We start from the raw sequence: 18,780 nt of genomic DNA on the forward strand, positions 1-18,780 counted from the left end.
CTCTACACGTCTCCCAGAAGGCTTCGTTTAGGTACTCCCACACTGCAGCATGCAAACTGCTTCCAGGGAGGCAGCTGGTGCAACCTGAAGCTCACCACGTTTGCTTGTCCTCTCTCAAAGAATCATGATTCCAAGCTACCTGCTTTTCAATGTCCAAAACCATTTTTACATATTTTGTCTTGTTTTATAGTTATTTCAGTCAGGAGGGTGATTCTGGTCTCTGTTATTTCATCTTGTTTGGAAGCAGAAATCCCCCTTGGCCCTCTTCAAATAACTCAAATCTAGGAGAACTCTGCAAAAGTGCTCATTTGTGCACTGACTCTCCATAAAACCATTAATTTACAGTCCAATTATACACAGCTTAACTAAGTTAGTTAAACGACATGGTACAGTCCAATGTTCTGTGTGTTTATATCCTAACTCTGTACATTGTCTGCCATATGAACCATTTTGAGCTACACTTTTACCTTATGTAAAAAGAGGGTTATTATACCTACTGTCTTAAGATGTTGCGAAGATGAAGAGAGGTTGTATGTTTGTGTGTGTGGGTGTATTACCAGCACAATGTCTGGTATATAGGTATTCGATAAACACTTGTTTATTTTCATTTACAAGCCAGTACCTGTAATCTTTTTCTTTACCGTCTAAGTCTGTGTTCACTTCATTTTTTTGCTATTATTAGAATTTGTATTCCCTTCATTATCTGTAAAACAGTCCTACCAACAGTTAGTAATGGTTGAGTTTCTCAAGATTTATAAAAACATTATCTCCATTCACAACTGAATTTATTTCATATGCTTGGTTGTAGATTCAGTAGAAAACGGGGATAAATAGTAATCCTATCATTTCACTGCAAATCATACCTGAATTTCATTTCTTGTTTCTTATGACAGATATTTTGCTTACTCTATCATACAGTTTGCTTTTATCCCAAAATGTCCCTCAAAATGACTTAACTGCTTAGGGCTAATCACATGTTCACTAATTAGTACCTAATACTTGAAAGTCAGAACACCAATGGACTGTGACTCATACTGTTAAGAAGAATCATCATAAAGTAAGATGATTTTTGATACAAAAAATGTTCTACTTCATAAAAAAGTCATTTCACACACGAGACCAGGTTCTGAAGTGAACTAAATAGTTCTTAGGTCACTACTTTCTCTTCCATCTTCCAGATACATACTGATCTGCCAAAATTTATACATGTATTTTTGGGAGAGAATTTACAGGGATTGTATTAATAAGTGCCTGAGATATCAGAAGTATGGTATATTCTTCTTAGACTCTCAAAGCACTAGCACTCCAACGTGCATCAGAATCACCTTGAGTGCTTGTGGAAAATGCAGATTTTTTTGGCCCATCCTCAAAAGGATTTGTTAAATTTGGTCTAACAATTTCTATCATCAACTTACACTCCAGCTCATTCTGGTAAGAGGCTTTCTGTCACACTTAAAGAAATACAATTGAAATGATTAGATTCTACACAGCAATCATGATAAAAGCTTCTGTGGCTGAAAATTTTAAGTTTGTATGGGGAAAAACAGATGCAAGCCTAAGGCTATGAGTGAACCTATGCAACCTATATGTTTTTATGTTCATGAATAACATAATAACACATATGCTTACTTAATGCCAAGCCCTGTTGCAAATGCTTTATATATCTCAACTCATAATATCCATGACAATATTACTAGATAAGTATCACCATTATTTCCATTTTAATAACTTAGTTTACTTTTAGAGAAGTTTTAGATCCATAGCAAAACTGAGTAGAAGGTACAGAGATTTTCCCCTAAACCCCCGCCCTATTTCCCACATGCCCAGCCTCTCTCATTATCAACACCCCCCCAGCCAAAGTGGTACATTTGTTATAATAGAAGAACCTACACTGATACATCATAATCACGCAGAGTCAATAGTTTACCTTAGGATTCACTCTTGGCATTGGACGCTCTATGAAACTGGACAAATGTATGACATGCATAGGTTTCCCAGGTGGTGCTGGTGGTAAAGAACCCACCTGCCAATGCAGCAGACACCAGGAACTGGGGTTCAATCCCTAGGTTGGGAAGAGCCCCTGAAGTAGGAAACGGCAACCCATTCCAGTATTCTTGCCTGGAGAATTCCACGGACAGAGGAGCCTGGTGGGCTACAGTCTATGGGGTCACAAAGAATCATGGTATGTATCCAACATTATAATATCATACACAGTATTGTGCCTGTCCTAAACAACCTCTGTGCTCCACTTAGTTACACTCTATATCCCATCCCAGTAATAATTAATCTGTTCACTGTCTCCAGACTTTGGCTTTTCCAGAATGCGATAGAGTTGAAATCCTACATTATGCAACCTTTTCAGATTCGCTTTCACTTACTAATATGCAGTTAACATCTTCCATGTCTTCAGGGCTTGAAAGTGCATTTCTTTTTAGTGCTGAATAATAGTCCATTCTCTAAATGTACCACAGTTTATTCACTCACCTACTGGAGAACAACTTGGTTGTTTCCAAGTTTTGGTATTTATGAATATAGTGGCTATAAACATCGGTGTACAGGTTTTTATGTGGACAAAGGTTTTTCAGCTCCTTTGGGTAAACATCAAGGAGCATGACTGCTGGATTATATGGCAAGAACATGTTTAGTCTGTGCATTATTTTTACAGATTTTACAGATTAGGAAACTAAGGCAAAGAGAAGTCAGACAATTTGTCTGAAGTCATAGCTATTATCTGAACTTGGATTTGAGCTGGGATTTGAATTTACATAGTTCAGCTCCAGAGTTTGTGCTCTTAACCACTATACATACAGATTTTCAACAATAAAGACAGACCTTAGTCTGCTACACTATGCATTGGAACTTAGCTACACTGGATTCTGCACCACTTATAACTGCTTTCCTTTCAAGAAACTCTTCAGAGCTCCTTTCCACAGTAGTATTTTCAAATTTGTCTTGCTCTGTGCAGACAATCTGTCAATTCTTCCTTTCAAATCTTCATTCACTACTATACCAAAGACAAGTACCAACAACGCAGCCCTTTTACATACTTTAGGACAGAAACAGAAATGCAGTTAGTCTAAACATAATGTCACAAAATCTAAACATATTTTGAATGGAGTTGTTGGCACTTACTGGCTTTGTGATCTTAAGCACACTTACTAACAGCTCTGAGACTCACTATCTGCTCTGTAGAAGTTATAAAGATTACCTGAGAGCCAGTACAGAGATCTAATTCCATACCTGATTGATAATACAGTCTGTTTTCAACACAGAAGCCAGAATGATCTTGTTAACTTCAGGTGGATCATGTCACCGTTCTCTTCAAAATCCTTCTAGTCACCCTATTCACATTTTAAATCAGCCCTCTTTCCCTGTTCCATTTTTCTCCTCAGGACTTATAAAGAAAATATATCTAAGCACATTACATAATTTACTTATTTATCTCATTTACCATCTGCCTTTCTCTACCCAATGAAGTCATAGATTTTTGTGTGCTTTGTCAACTACTGTGTCTTAAAAGCCCAGAAAAGGGCCTGTTATGTAGTAGATGCTCAAAAATTTGTTGAATAAATGTTGGATTGGCCAAAGAGTTCAATAATTTGCAGTGTTGTTTGCTATTCAGTTGTTAAGTCATGTCTGACTTTTTGAGACCCCGTGGAATGTAGCACCCTTGTCCTTCACTATCTCCCACAGCTTGCTCAAATTCATGTTCACTGAGTCGGTGATACTATCTAACCATCTCATTCTCTGCCACTTCCCTCTTCTCTTGCCTTCATTCTTTCCATTAAGGTCTTCTCCAATGAGTCGCCTCTTTGCAGCAGGTGGTTAAAGTATTAGAGCTTCAGCTTCAACATCAATCCTTCCAATCAATATTCAGGACTGATTTCATTTAGGATTGACTGGTTTGATCTCCTTGCAGTCCAATGGACTCACAAGAGTCTTCTTCAACACCACAGTTCAAAAACATCAATTCTTTGACACTCAGTCTTCTTCATGGTACAACTCTCACATCTGTACATGAATACTAGAAAAACCATAGCTTTGATTATATGGACCCTCTATATCGTTCGCTATATATATCTAACTATACATTGTTCACAGTATCTTACGGAAAAGCCCAAATGAAGTTTATGATCAACCCAATATATATCACACCACCATCATTTAATCTCTCTGAACCTCAGCTTTTTCATCTGTAAAGGAGGAAGAGTAATCATGCTTTACTTATCTCAAGATTGTTGCTAAGAGCCTATCAAACAACAGCACCACTACACAAATGCAAGAAATGGCATTCTATCTTAACTTCCCTGATCACAGTGACATCTCCAACATCTTTTCAATTTTCAACCTGAAAAATTTGTGTTTCTCCTAATTCCCTAAGGAGTGTAGCTAGTTTTTTTTTAGCCAAGTATGCACGATGACAATAAATTCAACCCTCAGCCCAAATTTTCTCTCCTTTAGGATGCTTTCCCTAATGCTAATTACACATTCTATTCACATCCCCTCATCATGAAGGGCTGACAAGATTTATCTAGTGGCTTAGATGCTATAAAAAATAGATTCTTAATACCACAGTATGTAGTATTTTGTCCTTAATAGAATTAATGCACTCCTTATGACTCCTTATGTAGTAAAACAAAATAAAACTGTGAATCCCACCTCTGAGTCTGCATCCTCAACAAAACTACAACAAAAAAACCCTAGAACTATATAAAATCCTCTTTCTCCTCAAATCACCTCTGGAGAACAGGCCGGCAACATTTAAAACACACCTTTTCTTTTTTTCAAATCCCTCCAGCCTTTCTAACTAGGTAAGTCCTCAGGGAAATAACTTATGACTGCTTTGAATATACGTTATGTCTGGCAGTTTGCTATGAACTACACTGGCTTCTGTGATATCACACCTTAAATACACCTTAGGGAAGGTCCCCAGCTCTCAGGAGACTAATCACAGATCAGAGAAAAACAACACTACAGTATCATTCTCAGTATTTCATCATTTGAAGAAATACGCTGTTTGGTTCAGATTGTTCACAAAACATATTATAATAAAACAGGTAAGATGTTAATAATAGGTGAAACTGGTTTTCATAAGCAAGGTTTCCATACTCTTTTCCCACAAACCACCACATCTGACTGGTTATTCCTACAGGTTTCAACCATCTTCACATGAGTGCCACTACCACAAATACTTCTAAATTCATTAAAAAAAAAAAAGTCAACAAATCCTAATTCAACACTCATCGGAATCAATTGGAGAGCTTTCCTAAAATCCAGACTGGTCAGCCCCACCTCAAGAAACATATTTGAAACACTTGAGTGACAAGCTTGGATAACTTAAAACAAGGGCAGGTGTGCAGCTCCTGGGAAATCACAGGCTTAGATCAGAACTTCTATAGCAAGATACAGAGAATATCTGGTTTAGGTAGTGGACTGAATTCACACACTAACTTCCCCTTCCTCCTAAGATCCTGGTGAGAAGAAATTTAAAAAGAATAAGCTCACGGAGCAAGAAGCAGGAGGCTTCAATGGATTTGCAAAGAAAGAAAGCAGATAGAAGTAGAGGCAACTAAAACTGAGTGGAGGAAGTTGTAGCCTAAAATATGACCATGAAGAGAGTTAACAGACAGTTATGTCTTATCAGAAAAGATGAAAGACAGTCAGATGATCATCTTCAAAGTGCTAAAAGAAATACATGGTCAACCAAGAATTATATATCCAGCTAAATTCTCCGTTAAAAATAAAGGCGAAATTAAGGCATCTCCAGATTTAAAAACAAAGACCAAAAAAACAGATATGAGAGAATTTATTGCCAGCAAATCTGCCCTATGAGAAGTACTAAAGGAATCCTTCAGGCTGAAATGACTGACATCATAGGGCATCTATAAAGATTTCAAATCCTAAATGATGATGCTGTTAAAGTGCTGCACTCAATATGCCAGCAAATTTGGAACTCTCAGCAGTGGACACAGGACTGGAAAAGGTCAGTTTTCATTCCAGTCCCAAAGAAGGGCAATGCCAAAGAATGTTCAAACCAGCACACAACTGCACTCATTTCACATGCTAGCAAAGTAATGCTCAAGATATTTCAAGCTACGCTTCAACAGTATGTGAATCAAGAACTTACAGATGTACAAGCTAGATTTAGAAAAGGCAGAGGAATCAGAGATAAAATTGCCAACATCAACATGTCAACAGACAGTAACATGGAAACTTACACTACCATATGTAAAATAGATAGCCAATGGGAATTTCCTGTATGACTCAAGGAACTCAAACTGGGGCTCTGTAAAAACCGAGAAAGGTGGGATGGGGAGAGAGATGGAGGGAGGTTTAAGAGGGAGCGGACAGATATATACTTACGGCCAAGTCAAGTTGATGTTTGGCAGAAACCAACACAATTCTGTAAAGCAATTATTCTTCAATTAAAAAAATAAATAAATTTAAAAACAAGAATGAACACTAAGGTAAATGATACTTTGGTTGACTATATTTATATAGGTTCATAGATTATAACAAATATATTATTCTGGTAAGCAGTGTTGGTAATGGGTGACATATCTGTTGGAGCAGGAGATATTTGGGAAATCCCTGTAACTTCCTCTTAATTTTGTTGTGAACTTAAAACTGATCTTAAAAAACTAGTCTTAAAAATATGGACCCAAAACCATAAAATAAAAAAGCATAAATTAGATTTCATTCTCCCCCTAAAAAACTAAACTACTAATATATACAATCTACAAAAGACATGTTAGATTCAATGACACAAACAGGTTGAAAAGTAAAGGACAGGGCTTCCCTGATGGCTCAAGTGGTAAAGAATCTACCTGCTAGGACAGGTGACACAGGTTCAATCCCTGGTCTGGGAAGATCCCACATGTCACAGAGCAATTAAGCCCCACCATCTGCAGTGATTTTGGAGCCCAGCAAAATAAAATCTCCCACTATTTCCATTTTTTTCCCCATCTGTTTGCCATGAAGTGATGGGACCAGATGCCATAACCTTAGTTTTCTGAATATTGAGTTTTAAGCCAGCTTTTTCACTCTCCTCTTTCACCTTCATCAAGAGGCTCTTCTTTGTTTCATCTTTGCTTTCTGCCCATCAGGTGGAGGGTGGAAAGTGCTACTTCCTAAATATAACCAGAGGCAGCGCAGGTAAGAGAAAAATGTGTGCTATAGCGCCACCTATTGGAAGAGAAAATAAAATCCTCTTAATTACTTTTGAGTTATTAGAATCAGTTGAAAAGTATTCTCTATTTCAAATACACCACCAGAGGAACAACTCATGAAGCATCATGAAGAACCACAGTAACACTATCACAAAAATAAAATGACAATTTCATCCAAAACAAAATTAAAACTATGGAGTATTATGATCTAACAGAGAATTCAAAAGAGCTGTAATGAAGAAACTCAACAAGCTACAAGAAGACTCAGAAAGGCTCAAGTTCAGTTAGCTCAAGATCAAATTAATGAACCAAAATAATAGTTTACCACAGAGGTTGAAACCCTAAAAAAGAACCAAACAAATTCTGGAGCTGAAGAACTCAAAATACGACATAAAGAATGTATTCGAAAGCACTGGAAATAGAGCACACCAGATACCACAAAAATGCAAAAAATTATAGAAGAATATCATGAACAGCTATGTAACAACTAATTGGAAACATAGAAATAGACAAATTTTTAGAGTCATTATAACCACCCAAAACTGAATCATGAAGACAGACAGTGAAATGGAAACATAAAAACCTCCCCCAAAACAAAAGCCCAGGACCAGAGGCTTCACATGTAAATTCTAACATTCAAAGATGATTTAATATCTATCCTTACCAAACTCTTCAAAAAAAACTGAAAAATAGGGAAAAGCCAACATCACTCCGATACCAAAACCAAATGAAGACAACACAAAGAAAATTATAGCCAATAACTCTGATAAGCAAAGATGCAAAAATTCTCAACAAAATATTAACAAGCTGAATACAATACATTCAAAGATCACACAACCATGATCTACAGAAGCAAGGATGGTTCAACATTCTCAAACCAAACCATGATCTATCAAAGCAAGTTGATTCAACATCCTCAAACCCATCACTGTGATACATCACATAGAGAGACAGATATGTATATACAGGAATACAAACTACTCAATCACAAAAATGATAGAATACTGCTCAGTATCATCTTTCAACATGGATGTACCTTAAGAGTATTATACTAAATGAAATAAGTCAGATGAAGAAAGATAAATACCATGTGATTTCACTCATGTGAAATATAAAAAATAAAAAACTTGAATAAACGAAACCAAATAGATAGATATAGAGAACATAGTGGTCACCAGAGAGGAAGGAGTGATCAGGGGGAGAGTGAAATAGGTAAAGGGGATCAACTAAATGGTAACAGATGGAAATTGAATTTTTGGTGGTGAGCTGTAACGTACATAGAAAAAATATATTATTGTACACAGAAGTTTATATAATGTTGTAGCCAATGTTACCTCAACAAAAAGGTAATTAAAAAAACAGAAAATCTGAAGAGACATGATTAAGTATGCACGCACACGCGTGTGTGCATGCACACACACACACAGCTTAATCCTATTCGTGGATTCAACCAACCACGGATGGAAAATATTTGGGAACAGAACCCCAAAAAGCTCCAAAAGCAGAACTTAAGAATTTGCTACATACCTGCAACTATTTACATAATCTTTAGCTTGTATTACAACCATTTACATAGCATTTGGGCTTCCCAGGTGGTACTAATGGTAAAGAACCCACCTGCCAATGCATGTAGACATTAAGAGACACAAGTTCAATTCCTGGGTTGAGAAGATTCTCTGGAGGCAACCCACTCCAGTATTCTTGCCTGGAGAATCCCATGGACAGAGGAGTCTGGCAAGTTGCAGTCCACTGGGTCGCACAAAGTCAGAAATAACTGAAGTAACTCAGCACGCACGTGCGCAGGCACATAGCGTTTACATCGTATCTATAAGTAATTTTATAGGGTTTAAAAGTAATCCAGAGATGCTTTAAAGTATATGGGAGGATATGCATAGGTTATATGCAGACATTACATTAATTGATACAAGGGACTTGAGCATCCATGGATTTTGGAATCCAAGGTGGGGTGGGGGATCCTGGAACCAATTCACTGTGAATAAGCAGGATGACTGTATTTACAGTTGGAAGTTTCAGCACCTGTTTTCAAGGAATTGATAGATCAGGTAGGCAGAAAATCAGTAACAATATACATGACCTGAACAGTACCATCAATCAACTTGATCCAACCGATATTTATAGAACATTCCATCCAACAACAGAAGCACACACGGAACATTCACCAACATTCCGGTACATAAAGCACAATTTAATAAATATAAAAGAATACAAACCTTGTAAAATGTTCTCAGAGCATACCAAAATAAAACTAGAAATCAATAATAGATGATAGCTAGAAAATACAAATTATTTGGAAATTAAGCAATGTACTTTAAATTATACATGAGTTAAGTCTCAAGATAAATTTGAAAATGTTTTGAACTAAATAAAAACAAAAAGTACAACTTCATTTACACAACATGAATATACTTAGTGAACTGTACACTTAAAGCGGTTGTTGCTGTTGTTTAGTTGCTAAGTCATCTCTGACACTTTTGTGACTCCAAGGACTGTAGCCCTCCTCTGTCCATGGGACATCATATTAACACAGAGAACAAGAAAAATCATGTGATCATGTAATTCATGAGCAGAAACAGTTCAACATCAATTCATGATAAAAACGCTCAAAAATTAGAAAAGAACTTCACTAATCTAATACAGATTATTTTTTAAAAAATCACAGCTAACATCATTCTCAACAGCAAGATGCTAAGCCTTCCCCCTAAGATCAGGAACAAGGCAAGGATATCCTCTCTTTGTTGTTGTTGTTCAGTCCCTAAGTTGTGTCCAACTCTTTGTGACTTTAGCATGCCAGGACTTCAGCACACCAGGCTCCACTGTCCTCCACTTATCTCCTGCAGTTTGTTCAAATTCATGTCCACTGAGTCAGTGAAGCTATATAATCTTCTCATCCTCTGCCGCTCCCTTCCCCTTTTGCCTTCAATCATTCCCAGCCTCAGGCTCTTTTCCAATGAGTCCGCTCTTCGAATCAGGTGGCCAAAGTACTGGAGTTTCAGCTTCAACATCAGTCCTTCCAATGAACATCCAGGACTGATCTCCTTTAGGTTGGACTGGCTGGATTTCCTTGCAGTCCAAGGGACTCTCAAGAGTCTTCTCCAACACCACAGTTCAAAAGCATCAATTCTTCAGCACTCAGCATTTTTCATGGTACAGCTTTCACAACTGTACGTGAGCACTGGAAAAGCCATAGCTTTTACTACACAGACAAGTGTCAGCAAAGTATTCCTCTGCTTTGGAATATGGTGTCTGGGTTTGTCAGAGGTTTTCTTTCAAGGAGCAAGCTTTAATTTTGTGGCTGCAGTCACTGTCCACAATGATTCTGGAGCCCAAGAAAATAAAATCTGTCAATGTTTCCACTTTTTTCCCTTCTATTTGCCATGAAGTGATAGGACTGGATCTTAGTTTTTTGAATATTCAGTTTTAAGCCAGTTTTTTCACTCTCCTCTTTCACCCTCATCAAGCAGCTCTTTAGTTCCTCTTCATTTTCTGCCATTAGAGTGGTATTATCTGCGTATCTGAGGATGTTGATATTTCTCTCAGCAATCTTGATTCCAGCTTGTGATTCAGCCAGCCCGCATTTTGTATGATGTACTGTGCATGTAAATTAAATAGGCAGAGTGACAATAACAGCCTTGTCGTACTCCCTTACCAGTTTTGAACCAGTCAGTAGTTTCATGTTCCGTTCTTACTTGCTTCTTTACCTGCATACAAGTTTCTCAGGAGACAGATAAGGTAGTGTGGTATTCCCATCTCTTTAAGAATTTTCCAATTTGTTGTGGTCCACAAAGGCTTTAGCATAATCAATGAAGCATAAGTGGATGTTTTTCTGGAATTCTCTTGCTTTCTCCATGATCCAATGAATGTTGGCAATTTGATCTCTGGTTCCTCTAAACCCAGCTTGTACATCTGGAAGTTCTCAGTTCACATACTACTGAAGCCTATCTTGAATAATTTTGAGCATAAATGTTAAGTATTTCCCCTAAGATCAGTAACAGGGCAAGGATGTCCTCTCTCATCACTTCTAATTCAACCTCATACTGAAAGTCCTAGCTAGTGTATTTAAATAAAAAAAAGAAATGAAGGGTATTCAGGCTATTTGAAAGGAAGAAGTATGTAAAACTGCTTTAACCACAGACAACATAACTGTATGCAGAAAACCCCAAAGAATCTACCAAGTAACTCTTATTCATAATGAGTTTAGCAAAGTCAAAAGGCACACAGCCAACACATAAAAGTCAACTAGTCAGTAAAGATGTCAGTTTTCTGTGACCTAATGCAGCGACTGGGGGCAGGAGGAGAAGGGGACGACAGAGGATAAGATGGCTGGATGGCATCACAGACTCAATGGGCATGAGTTTGACTAACCTCCGGGAGTTGGTGATGGACAGGGAGGCCTGGCGTGCTGCAATTCATGGGGTCGCAAAGAGTCGGACACGACTGAGCGACTGAACTGAACTGAACTGAATGCAATCCCTATTGAAATTCTAGCCAGGTTTTCTTTTTTTTTTAATAGAAATATATAAACTTATTTCAAAAATTTGTGGAAAAGTAGAGGTACTAGAATAACCAATTCAATTCTGGGAAAGAAGAGCAAAAGCTTAAGCATTTATATTATTCAATTTCAAGACTCACCGTTACAATATTGAACATGGGGTGGAGGGGGGAAGAATAGACACATCAGTCAATGAAACAGAATAGAGAGTATGGAAACACACCTACACAAATACTGTCAATTTTTGACAAAGGTGCAAAGGCAATTCAATGGAGAAAGAAGAGTCTTTTCAATAAATCACAGTACACATTGGAAGTCCATATACAACAAACTGAACTTCACATCTTACACAAAAATTAACTTGAAGTGGATCACAGACCTAAATGTAAAATGTAGAAACTAAAAAATTTCTGTAAGAAAACTTAGGGAAAAATCAGCATGACTTTGAGTTTGGTAATGAGTTTTTAAGTACAATACTAAAAGCAAAATTCATTAAAGAAAAAAATTTTAAGGGAGAAGTCAAGATGGCAGAATAAGAGGACCCAGAACTTGTCTCTCCTCACAATTACATCAAGAATACATCTATACAAATGAAACAATTCTTACAGAGCACCTTCTGAACATTAGTGGAAGACTCTGGACTCCTAAAAGGATAAGAAAAATCCCCTAACAACAGGGTAGGACGAAAGAAAGAAAAAAAGAAAAGGAATCAAAAAAGGGGCCAGCAATCCTGGCGGGAGGCTGAAGGTGAGGACAGGTTCCCACACTCAGAAAATGTGGGGAGATCAGCTGGAGCAGAAAGGGAACTTTGGGGGATCAAAGGAGATGGCGCTTTCTGTGGAAGGCAGAACAAAGTAAGAAATGCATGCGTGGTCTGTGCCTCAGCCCTGTGCGCTCCAGTATGAGTTGTGTGTCTCCTGGTGTAGAGGGCATTGGGTGCTGGAAAGTGGGGTTCAGAGAGTGGACTCAGGGAGGATTGGCTGTGAAAAGACAGCCTGAAGTAACAGGACTAAGGGCCCCACAACCAGGAAAGTTCACACAAAAAACCTGGGACATCACAGAAGCAAGGCATCATTGCTGAGTGGCACAGAAGGGGCAGGGCCACCACTGCAACCCCCTTCCTCAACCATCTGCTTCAGCCTCTGCAGGCACTGGGAGGGACTCCCACCAGAGTGATCCTGCCCCAGGATAACTGCCTGTCAGTCTCCTTGAGCACAGCCCAGCTGTGGTACCCCTCCCTGACCTGGGTGAATCAGTGTGCTTCAATGATGAGCAGATTAGAGCAAGTCCTGGTTCCTAATACCATTTTCCAGTGAAAGGATCCAGGGAAATGGGTGATTTTACATAAAAAAGAATGAAATAATGTCATTTGCAGCAGCACAGATGAACCTAGAGATTGTCATAAGTGAAGTCAGAAAGAAAAAGACAGATACAATATGATATATGTGGAATCTAAAATATGACACAAATGAACTTATTTACAAAACAGTCACAGATACAGAGAATAGACTTGTGGTTGCCAAGGGGAAGTGGGATGGGGGAGGAATGGATTGGGAGTTTGGGACTAACAGATGCAAACTATTATATATATTAATAGAATGGATAAACATCAAGGTCCTACTGTATAGCACAGGGGATTATATTCAATATCTTGTAAAAAGCCATATGGAAAATAAAAAAGTAAAAAACAACAAAGATAAACAAAAAGAGAAATGGCTGATTTTAGAAGCGGAGTAGAGAATATGCAAGATGATCCTGGCCCAGAAAGTAGAAAAGTGCTCAAAACACAAACTGCAAGGGCTATGTCAAAGCGATTCAGAAGCCAACTAAAACAGCTCACAATGGCAAACACTGGAACAATCTGAACAACAAAATAAATAATGCAGTTTTTAGTTATAACTGTATGATGATGGAAAACTTTGACATCCTCAATAATAATAAAATTAGATCTTTGATATTTTTCCAGTTTTCAATCATATAAAATTGTGTCTTTGTGCAAATATATATATTTTTCAAAATATGAAGACAGAGTATACAGGAACATACTGAAAAGAGACAGATAAACTAGTATATGCTAAGGGGGGAAAAAGCCAGGATAGTTAGGGACTCATGAGTCAGTATAATAAATACCTGAGTTGCTACTAGGTGCCAAGAACTACAAGGAGCATGAGGAATATAAGGATAAATAGTCCCTGACCTTTAAAAACATCATTGTCTGGGAGAAAGAATGAAAGCATATACCCAGGAAGTATTTTTATTCAGCTATCTTTCCTTTCCCTATAAGTCTGAGAAAGAATTCCAGCATATGATCTTATTTTCCTGTATTACTCCAAATCCTCCCAACTCCACTCGTGATGTTTGTCTCCAGCAAATAAAATAAAACATAAAATTTCTGAAGGATTTACTGAAAAAGACTGGAAAAGAAGAGAACTTAAGTGTTAGCAATGTATAACTGACTAGATAAAACTTCCTTCAGAGATTCCCCCAAAAGAACCCTTCTGGGGGTGGGGAAATGGGCAGTGGGGAGTAAAAGGTACAGAATTAAGGTCAAAAAGAAGCAGAGAAATAATTCTGTTCCTGGGTTGGTAGACTGGGTTTCTGTAAACTGATTTAATAAATAGATTCTTGTGGTCCCTACTTTAGCAACAAAACATCTGCTCACAAAGAGCTGAAATCATGTGTGTAAAAAGCATATTTATTTGTCATATGATACTAGATTAAAAAATATAAGGTATAAAATAGAATGTAGAGTATGATCTCATTTTTATTAAGAAATACATAAATAAAACAGGTACATAAACAAAGACCAGAAGAACATATGTCAAAATATTAACAGTGTATTTTATTTTCTGATTATCAGTATTTTCTAAATTTGATATTGACTATATATATTACCTACCTTTATTTATTTTTAGAAAACATTATTTTTAAAAGTCAATACATATTATATGCAAACTTCCTGGGAAATAGTATTGTGTCTAGAATAAAATAAAAACATAGAAACAACACTAATTAAACTACTGGGCAATTTAAAGCCTAAATCAGAAGATTTTTTTAAATGGAGAAAATATAAATCCTCTAGAACATTTTCCACCTAGAGCTAAATTAAATTAGTCTTTATAAAGCTATAAAAATAACATATTAGAATTGACTTTCAATACAGTATGATTTAAAATGAGAAAATGTTTCCATGAATAGCTAAGATCATATGGCCCTTCTTAAACATACAGGAATCTATGAATCTATAATAATAATTGATCCATTTAAACTATTATAATACCTAGCACAAGTATTCAAACATTTTTTAGGAAATAAAATCCTGAGTTCATTTATGGAGCCAGACAACCTTCCTTTTGAAGGGAAGAGTGCCACAAATTATTAGATCAAGTGTGCAGAAGAAATGGTGCTGCTTGAACTGTAGTGAATAAAAACGACTCCAAGATCAAAAAAGACATGCCTTGTTTCCCCCAAGTACTATTTGTAGGCCTTCTCTAAACCATTCTCCACCTGCAATGGCCAACTTCTTGCACTATAAACACAGGAGCAACCAGACAGGAAAGTATGAGCCAAAGACTAACACCTATTCACATCCAAGAGAAAGAACAAAGAAAGGAAGTATTCTTTCATAGCAGCTAGAATAAGGCTAGGTAATGGTCTTGTAGTAGAATCTGCCACTCAAAAAGTTACAGATTAAAATCATAAAGGTTTACTACCCAAGAGAACAAATGTTAGGTTCTAAACAAGACAAAAAAAAAAAAAAAAGAATAAAACATGATCATTAACAAACTGAGAAGATGTTAAAGCAGAATCCCTATTAATAGTTATTTTTTTCATGCAAGTGTAAGTAGATAGAGAATTTCAAATTTTCATCACTGTAACTAGCTACAATGCAAAATTCAGAGTTTCTTTAAAAATACAATTTGCTCAATTTACTGTGACCAGATTGATCACTGTTTGAAAGTGTTGGAATTGGGGTTGGAGCACCAAGTCTTCCTTAAACCAAAACTCACTTTATTTCCTGTATCCCATATTGCCTCCATAAGAACTAGAAAAATAAAACCTTTTTAGCAGCAAAGTGCATTAAATGACACTTGAATGACACATTAATAACTGCAAAGAAATGTTTCGATTATTCAACTTACATTTTTTAGAACATGAAATATATAAGCAAATTAAGTATTAATAATTAAATCTATCTTTTGGTGAGAATGAAGTGATATGGGAAAGAACAGATAAAGTCACTGGAAAAGAAACATTTTAGTGTATACATATTCATACCAAAACGATACCATTTATTTTTAGAACTAAAGAAAAATCTTCAGATTTTGAGGCATTCAGAAGAAGAATGAGATATGCTCTTAAGAGAACTGTGATTTAAGGTTTATCTTCAGCATAATTATCTGATTTCCAATTGGAATTGTGAGGTTCAAGCTCATCTCCTAGAAGAATTTTCTAAATTGTGTGAACTTGAACAATCTATATGATTAACAAGAGGGAGAGTATTAATTAATAGCAGAACATGAAAACTTACAGATTGGAAGCATTATGAGTGAATTGTGGTTTTAAAACTTTTTTCATGGTGTTTTAAATTTTAATATGGACTTTAAAATAAATGCCTTGAGCCATTTTCTCAGGAGTATCAGAGTAGCAACAAAGGAAGCTGTACAAAAAAAGAGGGGAGAGAAAGCGAGGAGGAGAAAGGAAGGAAGGAAGAGGGAGGGAGGAAGAAAGAAAACCAAAATTGCCAGCACTTTCTCAAACTGAGAGCTGTGCAAGGTGCTAGCTCATAAACCTTGGCTTCTCCCAAAGCTTGGTTGGCCACCTCTTTAGAAGAGAAGATGTAATCTCTGCTCTTTTGAATCCCGAGGGTACACCCCATCAGGACGTGGGGGCTGGATGGGAAATTTACAGAGTAGTTGTTCTCCAAATGGTCCCTGGATCACCAAAATGGAATCACCTAGTAACAGTTAAAATGCAGATTACCAGGCGAGGTCCCAGATACTGAATTCACATTTTTTGGGTGTGGGGGGGCTGGGAATGTTCATATTTTAAGTCACAAAGAATTCTTGGTTGGGACAAAACTGGAACAGAGGCTGAGAGGCAACATGATGAATGGGTTTGGAGCCACCGAGGCTTGGGTTTAAATTCCAGTTCTTCATTTAATAGCTCTGACTGCAGCATGTCACCCAAACCCTTGGATTCTCACTTTTCTCATTATAGAAGGTGGAATGACAGTCTGTTTTGGAGACCAAGTAAAATTATGTGTGTGTACGTGTGCGGCGTCACAAAACTATTCTAACAGACGACCTTTCAAGTTCTTCCAATTCGTTTGTTTTAATCCACTAATGTATAAAACTATCACAAGAACGTCTCTTTATCTCTTTCCTTAAAGAAGGGTTTCTCACCTTTTTCTCATTTACCCCCTCTCCTCCCAGGAGCCTTTCTAAGCATTTTCTCTTCTAATCCTCCAGTCCGAGACAGGCAGTACTTAAGTTTTGAGGCCCTTTGGAAAGCCACAAGCCATTGTATTATCTGAGATCTTTTCCCCCTCAAAAATATAAGCACTATCATCCACGTTGAGAATGTCCATCCTCGAGAGGTGACTTGGTCAAGGTCACACCACAAATTAGAAGCAGGTTCTGGTCTACATTGGCCAAAAACCGATGGTCTGGAATCGGCCCATCCGCTCTCCCCCTCCGTTTACTCATTTACTTTTAATTAGTTACTGGCATTTAAAAATCAGGAGCTCCGACAGAAGGATGTCGGGTCCTGGGCGGGGCTGAGAGAGGCCCCTAGCAACCGGGCCCTGCAGCCCCGAAACCCAGGCCAGTCCCCCTCACTGAGGTGCCCGCCAGCACTCACCACGTGAGGATTCAGACGTTTAACACGCAGCTGGAATCGCCGGCGCAGCTAAGTTAGCAGCAGATCGCGCGCCTCTCCCCCGGCTTCTCATCCATAGTCCTCGTAGCGGCGGGCGGGTAGGCTTTACTGCCTTTCCCGCCCCACTTGCCCCCCGTCCGCCGGCTGACCTCCGCCCCAGCCCCAACTGAACCCCACAGGCCGTGCTTCGCCTTCGTGTCCCAGAGGCCCCGCCGCCGCCCAGCAGGGCAGGCAACACGACCGCCCCTCACAGTCCTCCTGCCTGACCAGGCCGCCCGCCTAGCGGTCCATTCACCGCCGCTGGGCACTAGGGGCTGAGGCAACGCTCCTTCTGCGGTCCCCGGCGCGTCCTCGCGGCCTCGCACTGCACCAATCGCCGCCGCGCGCTGCTGCACGTGACGCGCGCTGGCCAATGGCAGCTTGAGACGGCCCGTGACGCGGCTGGCGGCTCTGGGAGCTTTCAAAGTGGGCGGCGGGCTGAGGGCGCGGCGGGGCACTAACTGCTCAGCTGACGCTGTTGGGTGGATTCGGGGTCAGTTCTGCGGGACTGCGGGTAGCCGAAGTCCGGTTTTGACTCCCGCTGCTCTCCCCGGACTACACCAGTAGGAGAAAAAAGGGACGAGGGCTGACACAGTGTGGGGTTTGGCCAGCCTCTCAGTCCTGGACCGAGAGCCTGTTTTCCACCTTTTCTTCCTCTGTTGTCATCCTAGTCCGGCCCCAGTTTTACTGGCTACCTAGCCTCCAGCTAGTCCCCGATGTTCCCAAGGACGGGAATACTGGGATTAGATCAAGGCCCCGCAGTCAGCCTCACACTAGCTCCGTTAACAGATGGACGGATGGGTTCCCCTGCATGCCTAACTTTCAACATCCTAAGCCCTTAGGCTTTTCCTCCTCTCTCAGAAGGTGTTAGGTTGGTACCCCAGGAATGCAGACTTCACTCTATCCTTACTCTTGGCTTCTATCCCCAAGTTTGGGCCAAAATGGTTGTTGTAGCTTCGGACATCACCTTAGTTTAGTTTAGTTTGAACTAGTAGTCATTGTCGGAGAAAGCAATGCACCAATCCAGTAGTGGCACCCCACTCCAGTACTCTTGCCTGGAAAATCCCATGGATGGAGCAGCCTGGTAGGCTGCAGTCCATGGGGTCGCTGAGAGTCGGACACAACTGGGCGACTTCACTTTCACTCTTCACTTTGATGCATCGGAGAAGGACATGGCAACCC

General features: G+C 38.9%; 1 protein-coding gene across 2 annotated transcripts in view; it reads right to left on the reverse strand.

Annotated features, from left to right (window-relative positions):
- PTPDC1 (protein tyrosine phosphatase domain containing 1) overlaps positions 1-17,911 on the reverse strand; it is a 54,633-nt gene extending 36,722 nt beyond the window's left edge. Inside the window, exon 1 of one of the 2 annotated variants that reach the window (XM_070459431.1) lies at positions 17,542-17,911. The gene's annotated coding sequence lies outside the window, so the exon portion shown is untranslated. The remainder of the gene's footprint in view (positions 1-17,541) is intronic. The other variant, XM_070459432.1, reaches the window with a different exon arrangement.
- Between the last annotated feature and the right edge of the window lie 869 nt (positions 17,912-18,780).

The sequence above is a fragment of the Odocoileus virginianus genome, chromosome 31 (genome assembly GCF_023699985.2).
Source record: "Odocoileus virginianus isolate 20LAN1187 ecotype Illinois chromosome 31, Ovbor_1.2, whole genome shotgun sequence".
Taxonomy (NCBI): domain Eukaryota; kingdom Metazoa; phylum Chordata; class Mammalia; order Artiodactyla; family Cervidae; genus Odocoileus; species Odocoileus virginianus.